Source organism: Dipodomys merriami, unplaced genomic scaffold (assembly GCF_024711535.1).
Source record: "Dipodomys merriami isolate MVZ:Mamm:240054 unplaced genomic scaffold, mDipMer1.0.p SCAF_465, whole genome shotgun sequence".
Taxonomy (NCBI): domain Eukaryota; kingdom Metazoa; phylum Chordata; class Mammalia; order Rodentia; family Heteromyidae; genus Dipodomys; species Dipodomys merriami.
This window is the reverse complement of record NW_027206030.1, coordinates 171196-191267: the sequence shown is the minus strand read 5'-3', so window position 1 is coordinate 191267 and position 20072 is coordinate 171196. Positions and strand designations below refer to the sequence as shown.

At 35.5% G+C, this 20072-nt stretch overlaps 1 pseudogene; it reads left to right on the top strand.

The window, feature by feature from the left end:
• The first annotated feature begins 4196 nt into the window (after positions 1-4196).
• LOC138808664 (U6 spliceosomal RNA) lies at positions 4197-4293 on the top strand (annotated as a pseudogene).
• The last annotated feature ends 15779 nt before the right edge of the window (positions 4294-20072 follow it).

Below are 20072 nucleotides of genomic sequence, written 5' to 3'. Positions count from 1 at the left end.
AAACCAAGAGAAAAATAATCTATTAAAATAATTTTGCATAGAATAACTTCACTGTTCCTGATATGGTATCTAAGGAGAATCTTAAGATAGAAGATAAAAAGTGCAGTATTTTTTGGTTTCCTCTAAGCATCTTCTTAGCAAAATATATCTTTGAGGTTAGACAATTCTGATTGAACCAACAAATGATGGAGTACATATTTTGGTGGGCACTTTAGACACAAGAAGACTTTCAAGGTAAAAGAAACATATATATAGCCAAATATTTGTGATCACAGCCTCTTGGACTGTTTTCTAGAGAGAAAGTTTTACATTAGATTTCTCCTTATTAACATAGATGTTGTTTCATGGCAACCAAAAACAAGAGGGAAGTTTTATGGACTCACTTGGCCAATTAAACAGCATGAAAGAAGAAAATGACAAATAATATTTGATGAAATTACTTTGACCAATTACTTTGCCAGAAGAAAGAAGGAAAAATATAATTCAAAATCAATTGACTTAAAAGTATGAAGAAAGAATAGTGAAGAGCGATTAGAGAAAATATAGAGGATTGTTTTCTCTCCAGTGGAGTACTGGGTTCTTGATCTTGTTTCTTTCATTCTACCTCACAAGCTACCAAGTCTGTCTCAGGACTGGATTATCCAGTTCAGACAGAAAACTCGTAGAAGTAAGATACTGTATGCAGCAGATATAGGTGATTTATAACCTTAGACAATCTATTTAATTCTGTTCAAAATTCTCTCCTATCCCAAACTTCCCTCTTTGAACAGGTTTGTTTGCTTTTCCCAAGACTGCCCTTCATTAACTGATTAAAATTTTGAGTGGTCATATTCCTACTCTCTAGAGATTGCTGTTTGGTTGTGATTTTTGTGTGTTTTTGTTTCTAGTTGTGTTTTTTAACTGAATTTTAAAAGTTTGTGCAATTGTGTTACAATTAAATATATCAATCTAATTGTCCAATGCTCCTAGATCAGAGTCACTCCTTCTATCATTCTCAACCAACACTTTCTCCAAGATTTATTTCCAATTGACCACTTCCTTCATCATATGTATACATTCAGTATTCTAGCTGTATTTGCTCCTTGTTCATTTTTCATTCATTCTATGTCTTTACTATAATTCCTCTTTGGTTTCAACTTCCTGATAGTCATTCTGTTAAACTGTCTATTAATACTTTGAAAGCTTTATATACATTCCATGGAGTTTGAATCCTGCATATTCTTGAAATGCTGTCAGCTTATATTTCCATAATTCATTCATCTGCAGCAACAATTTGCAAGACTGGAGACGGGCAGCATCTAAACATGATTTTTTCTCAACCTTTTGAAAGATTAATCTTTAGTCAAAAAGAAAGTTAAAAAATGGCTTAGAATGTATTCCTAACTATGCATTTTTATAAATGGCTTTGTACAATGGTGTGATTCTTTTATTTTACATGGAATAATATTTTCTACTACCTATAAGTTTTGGAAAAAGAAGAAATTTAAAATTTATTCCTAGATAGGAATATGATAGAAATAGAAGACAGATATTATGTTTGTCATATCTCTGATTAGTACCCATATTCAAGACTTAAAGTCATATTTCTTACTATGTTAGACAGAGGGAAAACAAAAATAACATATGATAAGGCAACTATTTGTGATTGTTTAAAATGTACCTTATTAAATGATGAAATTTATTAGCTAACGTTTGGGTTTGAAATTAGGAGGCTGACATATTAAACACATTTCTGAAAGGCCCATACTGAAAAACACAAATTGTGGGTGGTACTATTTCTACACTTTAATGAATGGTTGAACATGTTTGGCATTAGTGCTGTGTAAATAATTCAACTCTATTGTAACTTGCTCCCTACACTTGAAAAACTTGTAATGTCACTAAGTATCATCAACTTGTCAAATGTTATTTTGGCGAAAGTGATTTAAAAAAGTTTATTTGAAAAGGAATAAACTTTCAGGAGATTAAATCTAGATTATCATTGGTTTGAGAGTGACATTTTTATACCATAGAACCATGTTGTACTGAAGTCCCAGTGTTTTGAAGCACTCCTTAGTGCTTCAAATGTTTTTCTGAATTACATTTGACCTCTAAGTCAAGTTTTCGGGCTTTGGTAGACCAATTATAGATCTATCCTTCTAGGAACTATTTTTTGGCCCACTAATGTTGGAATAAAATCTTTCGTTAATCATAGGTGAGGAGTATTAAATATAATCTCATGACACTTTGTGAACTTGTTCACTCATATGGGCTGGTCATCTGTAAGTTGAATGTTTGAATTACAGTACTTTCTCTCAAATTTTGTGATCGCATCCTTCATTTTAAGTTGACTTGCATTTCACAATTGATTACTGCTAATTCCTGCAACTCAAGGAATTGGGGCCCTGAAATATAGGAAATTCAAATTGAGATGGGTCTTCAATTACTTTGTGTTGATATGTTGCATGGGCCTTGGTGAAAAGTTGTAGTGACCGTCTACTCGACCAGCGAGGAAAAACGACCACCACACCAGGAGTCTTCTCAGATCACGCTTTATTGGAGAGCCTTTTAGTTGTAGGAGAGCTTGGGCGCGAGAGAGCGTGCACCCGAAACACAGCCGCTTATATAGGAGAATCGGAACGCGGGTCTTTCTATTGTTGGTCGCCTGCCTTTCACCATCACCAGGTGTCATGGGATTGGCTGGGGGCTCTACCTGGCTCGTGCCCGCGCACAGCCCAGGGGTCCCGCCAAGCACCATCTGGGGTGGTTACCTCAAAGCTGCAAGGGAGTGGGCTGAGTCTCGCCTCGGCTCCCTATTATCTGCTGATGCAGGTAACTGGGCCTTGGGATCCTAGGACCCATGGGTAATGCACAAGAATAATATTTTTTAGACATCTTAGCAAAATTTGGGCATAATCAGTAAGAATGCTTCAGAAATATGGACAAAAACCTTTTAGGACAAGCGAGTTAAAAAAATAAACAGAGCAGCAGAGTAAAATCATTACAGATTAGAGGAAAACATTGTTTTTTTATCATGTGGATTCAGAAGACCAAGAACAGTTTGAATGTATCACAAGTTTATACTAAAAAGATTGCATTGATACTTTTTCTAGTCTAATATATATTTGAAACCTAAATATTTATATTCCAATTCTATTTATTGGAGTAAATAAATATCAATTTATTTGTCAAATTATCAACTAATTCTAGTAAGTTTCATTGTGTGAAATATAAAATCAGACATATAAATATAAAATATATAACTATATATAATATGATTAAAAGACACACGTTTTGTATTGTTCTGGTGTAGTTACTGTATCAAAGGCAACTCTGTTTTAAAGTATGATTCTATTATCTCTACTTCAGTGTTTGATACAGTTAGACCTAAACCTTTATCATTTGTAGATTTACAGCATGGAGGCAAGAGGAAACACTGTGATTAAAACATTATCAATTTAATGCCTAATAACGAGGAGAAACATATGCACTTCTCCTGCAACTATGAAAATATTTGGTGATAAAAAGGCAGTAGTGTAAGTTCCTGCCAGGAACTTACAGACAGGCCAGGACATTAAGTAATCATGCATACGAACAATTTTTTCACCTTCTTGGCTTTAGCTACTTTTAAATGGAAGGTAAAATAAACAATTATATTTTGATAAAATACCTTCTTGTCTGAACAGTTCTGTTTGAACTGTTCATCTCTCTATGATCCCTTGTAACCAAGATTAGTTTTGTTCTAGTAAGAAAATCTTTGCTGTCAGGGTAAGGTATTCTGGTTGGTCTGTTCACACATGGAAGAAGGGTAAAGGCTCAGGTAGACATTTGTTCCAGTAACACCTCATTTGGGAAAATGTCAGCTGAAGAAGTTTAGAAGTAGCTCTTAAGCAACGCTTACTTTGAATCCATTAGGTCCACAAAGTTGGATAAATAAGTACTTGAAAAAGCCATCACCTTTGGACCTAACTATAAATAATAGAGAGTATGATCAAATTCCAAATAAAAAGACTTAAGATACTCATTGGCAAAAAAAGTTTGCAAATGTGAACAATCGACTGATCAATATAATTTTTTCCACTATTCACAGAATTTTAGGGAAATAAGATCGATAGCATTGTTAGGAACAATAAGGTTTCCTTCTTACAAGTAGGCACCCATAGATATAAGCCTGTATAAAGATTGCATCATTAACTATTAAATTTAGAGGATACTACATGCTTCAGCAACACGTATACTCAAATTACAATACAGAGATTAACATGGCACTTGCACAAGGATAATATGAAAATTTGAGAAGTATTCCATATTTTTCATTCTTCAGATGCAAGAAATGAAAAAAAGTGATTAAAAAGATGATTACAAAATTACAAGTGTAACAATACACGTAATTCATATAATTAAATTTAGTTTGACATCAGTGTATTAAATCACCTCAGAAAGGCATTTACATAGCATAAACTTTACAAAACTTTTCAAATTAGACAACATTGTCATTTTATCCCAAAGAAAAATAATATTAAGACGTAGAAAAAAAGGAATCAAACTGTTTCTATATGGAATGCAATCGGAAAGGACACATTAATGAACCTATATATTATAAAATAATATATAATTCAAAGTATATCTAGGAGAAAATAAATTATGAACATGATGCAAACATAGAATATAGAATATTTTAAAATATACTTTTTCAGACAAGCACGAGAAATATTTTAGTTTCTGTACTACTCATTTCAACAGGTAAATTAAAATTATTTCTTATTAAAAAATCACAAACTTTGAAGAAATTATTATACATGTTTACAAATCTATTGAATACATTTTTCCATCCAAGGCAGGCAATTCACTTGGAAGAACTCCGCAGAATCCATGAATTTTTACAGTAAAATATTGGTGCTGCTGGGCACTGGTGGTTCATGCCTATAATCCTAGCTACACAGGAGACTGAGATCTGAGGATCATGGTTCAAAACCAGCATGGGAAGGAAAGTCTGTGGTACTCTTATCTCAAACAAACCACTAGAAAACTGGAAGTGGAGTTGTGTCTCAAGTGGTAGAGGGCTCACCTTGAGCTGAAGATCACAGGGATAGCACCCAGGCCCAGAGTTCAAGCCCCATGACCGACCAAAAAAAAAAAAATAAAGATATTGCTCTTATTTGGATTGTGAAAATATTTTGTAGGGACACAAAAGATGGACTTGCATTTTTGAAATTTAAGAAACTTAACCCGACCATTAGGACTTCGGTGAACAATTTGTACAGTCTTTCACAACTTCATAGAGGTAGTGATACATACTTATCCTTTTGACAATATCAAATACAGTTTCTTCTATGTTGTTCTTCAGGCCTGGATTTATATAATGGTTCAACAGAAGGCGATCCAGAGTATCTTTGCTATCTCAATTCTCAACAGCAAGATATAAGGGTGTCAAGAGTCCTTTAGTTTGGGGAAGTGTTACTGTGGCTCAAGCGGTAGAGCACTCCCCTTGAGCTGAAGAGCAGAGGGACAGCACCCGAGCCCAGATCTCAAGCCCCATGACCGACCAAAAAAAAAAAAAAAAAACCACAACAACAACAAAATTCAAACAAACAAAAATATTTGGGCTGGGAAAGTGGCTCAGTGGTAGAGTGCTTTTCTTGCATACATGAGGCCCTAGGTTCGATTCTTCAGCACCACATAAGCAGAAAAAAAAGCGGGAAGTGGTGCTGTGGCTCAAGTGGTAGAGCAGTAGCCTTGAGCTGAAGAGATGAGGGACAGCGTCCAGGCCCAGAGTTCAGGCCCCACGACCAGACCAAAATTTTTTTTTTAAAAAGAGTCCTTTAGTTTGGGCATTGGTATCTGTATCATGATGAAGTAAGAAAGAAGCTACTCTGCTTTTATTCCACGTATATGCACTGTTCAGGGGTGTCCAGTCATCTACAGTTATTGCATGTGCCGCTTGAGACACCAACTCACTGACAATGTCTAAGTGTCCACCGTAGGCTTCTCGACGAGGGGTATACTCATCATCATCCCTACTATTCACATAAGTAGCCTTTTGGGAAAGAAGTCTCCGCACTGTAGTAAGCTGAATATTTTCGGCAGCCCAATGAAGAAATACGGTTGGATCCTTCTCCAATATTTTTTCTTGCAGTTGATACCATTCCTTACTTTTTCATCTTGTTCCCCATATTCCTAAGAATTGCCTAACCAGAGACTTTGAGTGCCAGTGGGAATGAGGTGTCCATGTATTTCCCTAATAGTTCACATTGGTTGAACTGGTCAGAAATATCTGGTGACTTTTCTGCAACTGTTTATTCACCATGATTTATTTTCTCTTTTTCCAATTTTACTATTCAAAATTATTCTAACTGGAGAGTAGGGAATTGATGGAGAGCAAAGATATTCCTCCATATTCAAATGTACACACCGAAAATGAGGACCAGTGATGTCTTCATGTGCAGCTTATTCTAGGCATGAGAAAATAGGAAATAATGCCTTCTATATAAATGATTTGGGAAATGGCAGAGCAAAAAGTGAAATGATACAACCAAAAATATAAAAGCAAAATAAATTAGTATAATTATGGAGCAATCATATTATCTATGAGAACCATGAAAGGGAGAGAGAAAGAAAGAGACAGATGTGTAATGACGTAGCTAGCCACAAAATCCATGCCTCTGATCAATTTGTAGAACAAACAAAATTTTATTTTTTAAAAGAGATGGAAATCGAATTTATGTATTTACTTGAAGTTAGTAAATACATTTTTAGTAGCCTACGTAAAGAGACATATCTTTACCAAATTACAGACAGTAAAATAAATCCTTTCTAGTTCTAGTAACAGATCTGACTGAAATCAGCTGAATCATACTTTTCTTGTACAATGAAGGAATAAGAGGGCAGTAAAGCAGCTAGAGAAGGCAGGGAGATTGTATCTGTGACAAAACTTTGTGGAAATTGGTACTGATGATTTCTTACTGGTGATCCACTTGCACTGGAAGCATGATTCTGAAGTATTGCTTGCCCATTCTGAACTATTGATTTGATCATTATATTCTCCAAGAAGAAAGTGAGAATTGATAGTGAAGGACTACTAACACATTTTGACCTTCTCACTGAGCACTTTCAATCATCAAAATCACATGAAGACAATAGACAGGCCTACTTTTTAGATGAAAGAAAGTGTCTTATAAAAACAAGGAATGTATGTAGTCATGCAAAGGACTTCTATTTTACCAATGCCTCATACATTTTTCTAGTGTTGGGTACCAATAAATAATGGATCTATTAGAAAGCTCTTAAAGCTCATATGTTCAATGGTGGGTTCTCTTACACTATATCATGGTATTTTTTGTGTATGGTTTTAAGAATAAATTTACATTACTAACTTGAATTTCTGACAGGACAGTATCATCACTGTACATCTTGCTGCTATACTCTCATTTTAAAATTACCATCTAAGTATGTGCATTAGATAACTATATAGGAAAAAGTAGAAGCCACACTGATGGCTTATGTCTTTAGTGGTAGTTAATCAGAAAGATGAAATCTGAGCATTGTGGTTTGAAAGGAGACCAAGAAAAAACAGTCCATTAGATTCTGATTTGAAAGTAACCAGCAAAAGCTAGAAATGGAGCTGTGGTACAAGCAGTAAAATGCTAGCCTTGAGAAAACTGAAATAAAAAATAAATTCTGGGACAAAGCCAGGCCCTGAGTTCAAGCCCTAGTATTAGCACCAAACAAATAAATTAATTAATAAGGTAATTAATTCATTAAAACTAAATTAAGTGGTCACATGTGGGGAGGCAGGTAAAATGTAACATCCGTGGTAATGGTTTATGTATTATTTTGTAATAAGGTATATTATCATTTGTCCTATTCACTAATATTTTATGTGGACTTTTTTGTACAAAACCCTGAATTTAGCATGTGTGTATATGTGTGTGTACATGTGCGAACATGTGTGTATGTGTATATGTGTACGCATGCTGTTGCAATGTTGCTTGCCAATGTGGACAGGGTGAGGCTGAAAAAAGCTAACTGTTTTGCAATGTTTTTATTTATCAGTGTTCTGTCATGTCATTTCAGTGGAACCAACCTTTGTACATATTATTTGTCTAATAATAACATCATAATCAAAGCATTTACAATATTAAGTTAGAAAAAGAGACAGCTTTCAGTTCTTATTGAATGTTAGGTAAGAAGATACAGACATAATTAGTTAGTAAGTTGTTGATATAAGATGATTGTCAGTACAAAATACGTATTTGACCTCTTAAATTGGTTATACTTTTAAGATACACTCATGGAGTGATTTGGACCGACTTGACCAAACAGGTATTACTCTCTGATTATTCCTGTGAAACACAAGTTGGATAAACTCTTTCCGGGTTTCTGTTGAAAATCACTTTCTTTGCAAGATTATATCTATTCTCACTAAGAGATAATCCAACCCATATTAAGTTTGAATATCCCATCTTATTCATTGAAAACAAGTATTGTGGATATGCTTGTTAGATATTCCTTTCAAAAACGAACAAAGAAAAAGCAAGTGTTATGTCCAGATTGTGGATGCATTTGAAGGTGTTTTGTACATGCACAGGTATCTTTACTAATGGCCCTTTTGTGGGAGAAACTACGGCAACTTTAACAAATAAGGCTTTTTGAATATCTGTTCCAATATACATAACATCTCAGAGCAAGTCTTGCAATTTCTGAAAATCCTTTGAATATTTTAGTATTATTTCAGTTCATTGACTGTAGAGCTAAAATTTCTGAAATATTGTTAAGATCTGAAAATGTAAGTGGGTATATATGCTTTTTTATGCTTCATTTTATGAAAACCCAGTTTTTATGAAAGTAAATGGAATAGAATAAAAGAATTCAGTGAATTGGGTAAGCTAATTATTAGTATAATTTTGTTTTCTATTAATAGTCCATTGAATGTAGATGATGCAGTTAAATTATTTCCTCTCTACTTCAGTTAGTTTTAGAATCTTTATAGTTATGAGTGAACTTTTAGTATAAATAAAGGTCTTTTAAAATGATTAGGATTAACCTTGTGCTTTTTGTCCTACTCCCAAGAAAATGAGTTATTTTTAAGTGTTAATAGTTTATCATTATGATTATCATAGCGAATCATTATCATTATCATAGGGACTTAAAAATTCAGTAGTATTGATGTCTTTTTAAACCAATTGTATTCTCAAGTTGGAGAGTCTTTAATTCATAATTAGGTCTTGGTGTCTATGATTTTTAACCTCTCGTTCCTAACATTAATGATAGGTAAGACTACATTTTTGGGTATATGAAAGGTAAAATATTTATCTGTGGTCAAATGTGATTTTATATCAGTCTTTCTTTAATAACATTTCAAAGTAGTACATACTTCTAATGGTAAACAATTTAGGTGAGCTACAATATGGAAATGATTGCTCCAAAAGACCTGCAGTCTGTTTCCATCAGGAATTGGGCAGGTCATTCTTTCAGTAAGACTGTGTTAACCAGAGATGGGGTCCGCAGGCAGTGCAGTGTTGAGTGAAGGGATAAAATATGATTTCTACTATTTTGAGCTAGAAATCAAGAATGTTATAGTTTAGGAATTCCTTTCACCAGGGAGGTATAAATTGATTATGATCTTGGAGTTTTCATATTACATTTACTTATTTTATTTTATTTTTTTGTTGTTGGTCATGGGGCTTGAACTCTGGGCTTGGGTGCTGTCCCTGCGCTCTTCTACTCAAGGCGAGTGCTCTACCACTTGGACCACAGTGCCACTTCCAGTTTACTAGTGGTTTATTAGAGATAAGAGTCTCACAGTCTGTCCTGCCCGAGCTGGCTTTGAACCACAATCCTCAGATCTCAGCCTCCTGAGTAGCTAGCATTATAGGCGTGAGCCACCGGTGTCCGGCTTAGTTACCTATTTTCTAACAAAGATAAAGGAAATATTATTAGAGTGTGCACAATAATTTTGGGAATTTTCCTAGAATTAGTAGACTGAGTGCTGGCATTTAGTTATAAAATAGAATGAGGTTAGTTCATATAGTGGGAATGAAACGCAGGCTAACACTTACCGTGTGTAGAATGTTGTACTAGTAATTCCAACTCTGAAGACTTAAATATCATCATATTAGAATTAAAAATAGAAATAGTTTCACTTTATGGGATTATTGTGAGGATTAAATTAGATACCAAAGGTAAAGTACTTGGAAAATCAATCAGATTTTGATACTTCCTACCTTTTATTTTATCATGTGATATATTCTAATATTTTTACTGTCATTTTTATATTGTCTGTTTAGGATATGCAAAGTGATGTATTGATATACATTGCGTTGTTCACTTTTCTGTCATTATGAGGAAAATACCTGCAAAGAAAATTTCTGAGAAGGAAAGTATCATATTGACTCATGGTTTAAGATCAGATGTCTCCATTGTTTTTAATTATACTTTTATTAAATAGTTGTACGAAATGTTTTCCATTCAATGAATCAGTTTATAAGTACAATGGATCTTTACATAACTTTCTCACATCCTTCCAAACCTCAACCCACTTTCGTTTTTATTAGTTTCATAATATCTGCATTGAATATTATGGCTTCACTCTCTACTTCCATAAGTCTCTTTATTTCTTCCCTTTTATTTCCCCTCACATTTTCCAAGTGGTAACTTCCTGGTATTCATTTTGCTGGATTAAAAATTCAATTTTATAAGAAATTACACCTGTTAAATATTCCTCTACAAATAGCATGTTTTGATTAATACTGTTGTTTAATTTGCATAAAATTCTGGCTTGTAAATACGCGTTCTTTTTGTGTCTGGCTGTGACTTCGTTTACTTAACATAATTTTAGTTCTATCCATTTCTTTGCAAATGCTGTAACAGTCTTTATAATAGATGGGTGCAATCCAATTGTGTATATGTGCAACAAGTGCATCTGGGCTGTTTCCATAAATTCTCTACGGTGAATAGTGCAGTAGTGAACATGATTGTGAGAGTGATTTTACTATAACCTTTTGGAAAATTCATCACTATTTTACTGGGAGCAATCCTCTAGCTAATTTTCCAGAATTAGCACATCCCTTCCTTCATCTACATCACAACGGTTTTCAGGTCCTGAAAAACTCACTACCCCCTACAGGTACCAATCAGCTAAAACCACACTGTGCCCATATTCTTTTGTTGTTGTTATTTTATTCTTTCCGGTCGAGGGGCCTGAACTCTGGGCCCCTCTGTTGCTGTCCCTCAGCTTTTTTGCTCAAGGCTAGCAATCTACCACAGCGTCACTTCTGGCTTTCTTCTTTTTGCTTATGTGGTGCAGAGGAATCAAACCCAGGGCCTCAGGCATGCAAGGCAAGTGCTCTACCACTGAGCCACTTTCGCAGCCCCGATGTGCCCATATTCTTTTAATACATTTTTCATAATTTTACACATAATTTAGTGAGAACCTTCTATGTACTTTCCTAAGGTGGGAATGAGGTATATGACAATAGAGCAAAAGTAAGAGAAATGGAATTAAATTAGCTATTATCATATTTAAAATGATTTTCGGCTCTAACTCATAGCCTCACATAGTATTATTTTAATCTTTATTTGATTCCTTCACCTATCCCCTAAATTATAACATGTGATTTAAATACAAAGGCAAAAAAGTGTGGTTTGACTTTGACACTCATGTTTGAGGATGCACAATATGGGCAAATAAAGGGATTGGAATTAATAGCCATTATCCATTTTGTTAAATGGTTTTCTCAAACTGATTCTCACAATTCATATTTCATTCGACAACAAGAAACATGTGACAATTCCCTTTGTTTTGCTCCTCATTAAACTTGTTTCCATGTTATTTTATAATGAAGGATGATTTCATAAATCTACTGCAGATAGAAAAACTATGTTAAAATATTTCTATATGTATGAATTGATATACATATAAACCCATATATTATAAAGGTTATAATGATAAATTATAACTTCTGTAACTGTACAATTTACTAACTTATTAAAAACATGGACGACTCAGGCCTGGAATCCTGGTTACTCAGGAGGCTGAGATCTGATGATCATGGTTTGAAACCATCCTGGTCAGGAAAGTCCATGAGCCTCTTATCTCCAAACAACCAACAGAAAATCAGAATTGGAACTGTGGCTCATAGTAGTAGAGTGATAGCCTTGAGAGAAAAGACTCAGAGATATCACCCAGGATCTTAGTACAAGAACTAAAATCTACCCCCAAAAAGTATTTAATATACACCTGTGTAAATAGAGTATTTTCTTCACCCAAATGCACATCCATGCTCATTTGCAAGGTAACTCTGTTATGTCTGGAGTACCACATAATATTATCACTTAAGTAGAAAGTATTACAACATGGGTAAACTCTACCTCTCTCATGGATTTTTCTCCACTCAAATATTCAAATCTTGCAATTATTTGCAATACTTAAAGTCATAGCTTTTTTTCTTTAATACACATAAGATTGGAATTTGAATTGAGTGTCTTGTGTCTCCTAAATGGATGTTCTTACCACTTTGGCATGCTCCCAGCCCTAAATTATCCTGATTAACTTTCAGATAGAACCTCGCTTCCTACTTGTGTATGATCGTGGGCTCAGTCTACTTTATGTTATTATTCCTGGAATTTAGAATAACAAGTGCCTGGCATTGTGTACCGATCTTTCTGTCCAGTCTGAGCTTTAACCACTATCCTCACAATAGTAGACTCCCTCGTAGTCAGGATTTTCATAAGCTTATCATAGCTATTTAAAAAAAAAATCTTTGCATTTCCTGCAAGTTCTTGAGTACTGAGTTAATTGGTGTTTTCTTGGGCTGTTTTGTTTCTTTTGAATGTATGTGTTGAGTTGTTCCTCATTTTTCCTTTTGTTTCTTTCACTCAAGTTCTTACCTATAGTGCTGAGAAACCAATTCTTTCTCAAGATAGTCAAGGTGAACATTATTTATTCCAAAACAATTCCAGTAATATTTAAACACCTTCAGAAATTTCGAGAAGATGGCGGAGGAGAATCTGGTGTCTAAACAAGCTCTTGCATAGAAAGCAGTTCTAGTATTCCAATGAACAGTCCTAGGCACACCAAGTGTGCCATCACAGTACAGAGAGTTTGGGCAGAGAGGGAAAATCCAGGTAAGGAGACAGATCCGAGGATTTTACAGCAGCCATGCCTGAGGTTGCTGTGGTGGCTGTGTTGCCATCCATAGTGGCCATAACTACAACCCAGAGAGTCTGGGACAAATGTGCCAGATGCAGCGGGCAAGCAGATTTTACTCTACACGAGCAAGAACTGACAAGTAGCAGATATCTTCATCCTGCAGATAGCAGACCAGAGGCTACCCAGGAACCCACACTCCAGCGTGAGTACAAAACTAACATCCTCACTCCTTCTCATAGGGAGCCGAGGAGGGAAGGACACCCCTCCCCCCAACACCGGAGATATCCACCTTTGATGTAGACAAAAGCCTGGCTAAGTAGCTAGATCCAACTCAGTTTTGATGAAAACAAGAGTCAGTTAGCGAGTCACAAGTACCTACCCTGTCCTGCCATTCTCAACTCCACCCATGGGAAAGTCACCACAACAAGGCAGGGAAAGCTACACCCACGAAGGAGTGGCTTTCTTCACTGGGTAAACAGAGCTAGAGGCTGCCCCTCCCTACAACAGCCCTGACAATCAATTGAAACTCAGTAAACATAAACCATAAACCCTGAGAATGGCTCCAGGCTGGGCTCTGTGAATGTCTCAGAAGCTAGCCCCTCAGGGAAAAGCTACTGTTTGCTGAAAGGCCTCAACTTTAGAACCCAGCCTTATCACAGCAACTCCAAACTAGAGGAAACTGCCACCTCCCTCTTTTGTGATACTCAAAGCAGATCTCCTTCCCACTGAACTAGCCTGGGAGGCGATCACAAACTTCTGGGTAAACCAACAGAATTTTTTCTACCTGCCCAAACAAACTGACTTAAGAAACCAATCAAGCCACAGAAAACCAAACACCACAAGCAAACCAGAGACTCCACCAAGAGACTAGTTACTGATACAAGGGAGATACAGGATCTTCCCATCAACCCCCGGAAAACAAAATCAAAGAAGTTTTTTTTTGTATCTTTTTAAATTTTTATTTTTTAATTATAAAAATTGTTTTCATTAATCTTTTTTCTTCCTCTTATAACTTTTATTTTAGGTGTGTGTGTGTGTGTGTGTGTGTGTGTGTGTGTGTGTGTGTGTGTGTCTGTGTGTGTGTGTGTGTGCTTTTTAAAAAAATGTTTACTGACCTGTTGGTCTTTTTTGTTCTTTCTTTCTCATTCATTTTACTTTTTCATCTTTGTTCTTTTTGCATGAATTATTTGTTATTCTGTTCACCTCCTATATACCTGTCATTAATTATAAGACCTTATCCCCAATTGTGTTCATTCTTAATCCAAAAATATATTACTCAATTCAAAACCTCTTAGGATTAAATTCCTTAATAGCAGTATTATTTATTTATACCTATAAATTATTTGAAGTATTTTTATTTTTTAGTTTTTCAGGTCTCATTCTATCCCTCCCCTCCTCTCATCACCGTTCATCTCTCAATTTTACTTTAAATTTTTATTACTTTTAAGAGTTTCGCTTTTTAAATTTAAATATTTGTCTTTCCATTTTTTCTTGTCTCTTTTTAAAAATTTTTTTCTTCTTTCTTTTCTATCATGCTTTCCAATCCATTTCCCTCTGTGAGATTAGGACTTGGTTAATTTCACTCTCCTTTTACTTTTCTACATCCCTCTAACCCTGTTTTCCCCACCTTTCTCCCTAAACCTAATAATTTCTGGTTTGTCAAATTATTCTTTGGTATTCTTAGCCCATTAAAACATAGTTATTTAATGCTGAATGGACTGTGTCTGTTGAACTACATTGTATCTTCAGACATTTGACTATTCAATTACAGGACTTTGGTTGATGCTTGCCGTAAAATGGTGTTCTAGCACAAAACTGGCATTACTTTCATCCCAAATGGGCAGAACAAGGAAGAAAAACACAAGGAAAATGGTAAGTCTGGGTATCTCAATTCCCTCTCAAGATAATCAGGTGACAGAACAGATAATGAATAATCCAGACGAGAGTTCCCAAAAAGCTCTACAAACACTACTGGTAAACATGGTGAATGAAAAGACTGAAACCCTGCAAAGGACTCAGGCAAACCAAAGATCAAAACAGGAAGCTCATGGGCTTGAGAAAGCTACTCAAAGATTGATACTGGAATTGCGTGAGCAGGTTGAGAATACTCAAAGAGAAATAAAGGAATTGTGTGAGCAGGCTGAAATCAGTCAAAGAGAACTACAGAAGTTACATGAACGTGAGAAATCTAATCAAAGAGTAATACAAGAATTGCAACAGCTGGATGAGCATAGACAAAGATCAATAGAGCCATTCATGGAATCCATAAGCAGTCACCTGAAAGGAGTCAGGGAGACCACAGTGGGAATGTTTAATGGAGCCCAACAGAAGGAATGGAAGTCCAAGGAAACCATAACCAATCAACTAAGTGATTTGAGAGTAAACACTGAACACCAAATTAAGGAAGTAAAGAATTTCATTCAAGATCTAAAACAAAGCTCCAACAAAGAATTTGAAGCCATAACAGCCGACCAATTAAAAAGAAAAGAAATGAAAAATAAAGTAGAAAGTCTTGACAGTAGGTTAGACTATGCACAAGATTGAATCTCCGGCATTGAAGACAGCCTAGGTATTATAGAGAAAGAACATACAACTATCCAAGACAAATTCAAGAAATATGATAGATCTATTCAACACTTGGAAGACGCCATCAGAAGGCTTATCTGAGGGAAATGGGTGTAGAGGAGCACATAGAGACAGAAGGTAATGGTCTAGAAAATTTGTTCAACAGGATCCCAGCAGAGAACTTCCCAACACGCAAAAAGATAGGCATATTCAGATACAAGAAGCTTTTAGAACTCTAAATAGACCAGACAAGAACAGGACTTCCCATCGTCCAATTAATTATAAGCCACACAGGATCAATTCAGACCAAAGAAAAGATCCTTAAAGCTGTCAAGGAGAAAAGATCAGTCACCTATAAAGGAAAACCAATTAGAATCACCTCATATTTCTCAAAAGAGACAATTAAAGCAAGAAGAGCCTGGAATGGTGTATGCCATGCTCTAAAGACAAACAACTACCAACCAAGAATAGTGTACCGAGCTAAACTCTCCTTCATAATTGAAGGTCTAATAAAAATCTTCCATAGCAAAGAAAAACAAACAATAAATCTCCACCAAATCAGCTCTACAAAAGGTACTTAAAGATGTCCTAAACCTAGAAAACCAACATGACCACAATAAAGGCCAAGAAACCACATACAAACAGAATCCAAGAACCATAGAAAGAATCCAGTAGGCGCAGCACCTAAGAAGGTGGATAAAATGGCAGGAGCACCCAAATACCTCTCAGTCCTGTCTCTCAATATTAGGGGATGTAACTCTCCAATTAAGTGACATAGACTGTCTACTTGGTTTAAAATGCAAGATTCTTCTATCTTCTACCTTCAGGAATCACAACTTGCCCATAAAAATCAAACACATTTTGAAAGTGAAAGGCTGGAACAAAATCTACCAAGAAAAAGGCCTCCCAAAACAGGCAGGAGTTGCAATCCTAATATCAAATAAAGTAGACTTCAAATTAACATTATTGAGAGGAGATAAAGAAGGTTACTACATACTAATTAAGGGATATCTCTTTCACCCAAATTTATCTAAGAAATATTACTTTAAATCTCACATAGATCAAACGACATTAATTGTTGGGGACTTTAACAAACCACTATCCCCACTAAATAGATCAAGTCGGCAAAAACTCAACAGAGAAATCCCAGATCAGCAGGACATGGAACATTTTCCAAATCAAACTTGTCAAAATTCAGAAACATTGAATTCATATCTTGCATTCTATCAGACCAAAAGGAAATAAAATTAGAACTCAACACAAAAAGCCACCAAAGAAAGTCCAGTAAAAGATGGAGGCTGAAAAACACACTGTTCAACACCAGTGGGTCATGGAAGAGCTTAGAATCAAAGTTCAAATGTTCATATTATTCAACAAAAACTAGCACAGAGATTTTCTGCTCCTCTGGGACACAGAAAAGGCATGATTCAGAAGCAAGTTTATAGCTCTGAGTTCCTATATTAACAAATTGGAGAGACATGGAACCAACAATTTAATGAGATCTGACACTCCTTGAAAAAGAGAATCAAGATAAACCCCAAACCAGTTGATGGAAAGAAAGAATTAAAATTCAATCAGAATTAAATGAATTAGAATCCAAAAAAAAAATGAAGAATCAACAAAATGAGAAGGTTCTTCAAAAAAATTAACAAAATTGACAGACCCTTAAAAAAGAAAAAGAAGAGAACACACTGAAATTAATAACTCAGAGATGAGAATGGAAACATCACTACAAAAACAACCAAGATTCAGAACATTATAAAGGAATACTACTCAAAATTTTATGCTAATTTGTTTGAGAACTTGACAGAAATGGACATTTTCCTGGCAAATATTGACATGCAGAAACTAAAATGAGTTAAACCATCTTAGCAGGCCCATATCAAGCATTGAAATAGAAAGAGCAATAAGAGAACTCCCATCTAAGAAAAACCCAGGAATAGATGGTTATACAGCAGAATTCTACAAGGCCTTCAAAGCAGAGCTCACACCAATACTCCTCCAACTCTTCAATGAAATTGAAAGAGAAAGTTCACTACCGAACTCTTTCCATGAAGCCATCATAACCCTCATCTCCTCAAAGAAAGAGCACTATAGACCCATTTCTTTGAGGAACATTGATGCAAATCCTCTCACCAAAATTTTGGCTAATCAACTTCAACAATTCATCCAAAAAATCATACACCATGAGCAAACAGGATTCATTTCAGGTATGCAAAGCTGCTTCAATATGCACAAATCAATTAACATAATTCATCACATCAACAATAGCAAGGATAAGAACCACATGGTTATCTCAATAGTTCCAGAAAAAGCCTTTGACAAGATCCAACACCCCTTTATGGTGAAGGTCCTAGAAAATTAGGAATTTATGGAACATTCCTCAATACAATAAAGGTTGTGTATAACAAAACTACAGAAAGCATTATACTCAATGGTGAAAATCTAAAGCTATTCCCTCTAAACTCTGGAACGAGACAAGGAGGCCCACTCTCTCTACTGCTCTTCAATGCAAACATAAAGAGGAACCCAATAGGGGAAGAAGAAGTATAACTTTCCCTCTTTGAAGATGATATGATCTTGTATTTAAAGACCCCGCTCCCAAGTTACTCAAGGTTACTCAGAACTTTGGCAAACTAGAAGGGTATGAAATTAACCCTCAAAAATCAATGGCTTTTCTGTATGAAAACAATGAGAAAATTGTGGCTGAAATTAGGAAAGCAACTCCATTCGTAGTAGCCCCACAAAAAATAAAATACTTAGGAATTAACTTAATCAAAGGAGTGAAGGACTTCTATGATGAAAACTTTAAATACCTGAAAAAGGAAATCAAAACAAACTTAGAAAGTGGAAAAACTCCCATGTTCCTAGATTGGAAAGATCAAATCGTGATAATGGCAATACTTTCCAACGCTATCTACAAATTGAATGTGATACCTATCAATATTCCAACCTCATTCTTCAAGGACATAGGAAAGGCAATCCAAAAATTCATATGGAGCAATAAAAGACCCTGAATAGCAAAAACGATACTTAACAGAAAGAACAGTGTTGGAGGAAAATCAGTACCAAATTTCAAACTCTTCTACAAAGCCATAGTAAGCAAAACAGCTTGGTACTGGCACAAGAACAGACATCAGGACAAATGGAATAGAATTGAAATGATCCTAAAAACCTACAGCCATCTAATATTTGATAAGGGAGCTGAAAAAAATAGAATGGAAGAAAGACAGCCTCTTCAGTAAATGGTGCTCTCAAAATTGGTTAACTACTTGTAGAAAAATAAATCTAGATCCTTATATATCACCCTATAGCAGAATCAACTCCAAATGGATCAAAGACCTCACAATATGAAGACACTCTGAAAACATTACAGGATGGAATAGGAGAAACCCTAGATCTCCTTGGTACAGGCCGAAAATTGCTTAATAGAGACCCAGAAACACAACAAATCATAGAAAGGTTGACAAATGGAACTGCATGAAATTGCAGAGCTTCTATATGGCAAAGGACATAGCTAGCAAGATCCATAGAAAGTCCACAAATTGGGAGAAGATCTTCACTAGCCATGCAATGGACAAGGGTCTCATATCTAAAATATATCTGGAACTCCAAAAAATTAAATCCCCCAAAAACAAATCCTCAAAGAATCAACAGCCCAATAAATAAGTCTGCTAAAGGCTTAAAGAGAAACTACTCTGAAGAGGAAGGAAAGATGGCCAATAGACACATGAAGAAATGCTCAACCTCCCTAGCTATAAAAAATGCAAATCAAAACAACATTGAGATACCACCTCACCCCAGTTAGAATGGCTATAATCAAGAACTCTAATAACAACAGATGCAGGAGATGTGGATAGGGGAACCCTACTGCATTGTTGGTGGTAGTGTAAACTTGTTCAACCACTTTGGAAAGGGGTATGGAGGTTCCTCAAAAGACTTCATATGGAGCTCCCCTATGACCCAGCAATCACACTTTTGGGCATTTACGCAAATGATCACAAAGAAGACCACACTAATGCTCTCAGCACAACTATGTTTATGGCAACATTATTTACCATAGCTAAGCTTGGAACCAACCCACATTCCCCTCAGTAGATGAATGGATCAATAAATTGTGGTATATATACACAATGGAATTTTTTGCCTCCATCAGAAAGAATGACATTGCCCCATTGTTAGGAAAATGAAAGTCTTGGAAAATTATATTAAGTGAAGTAATCCAGGCCCAAGTACACATTGGCCCCATGGTTTCCCTTATTGCTAATAAATAGGATATGTCTGAGACAAGCAGAAAAGGTAAGATTCGTTGATGTTAGGTGAAATGTACCCCAAGATAAGCATTCAAATATTTTTTCTTTCGTGCGATTGTTTCTAA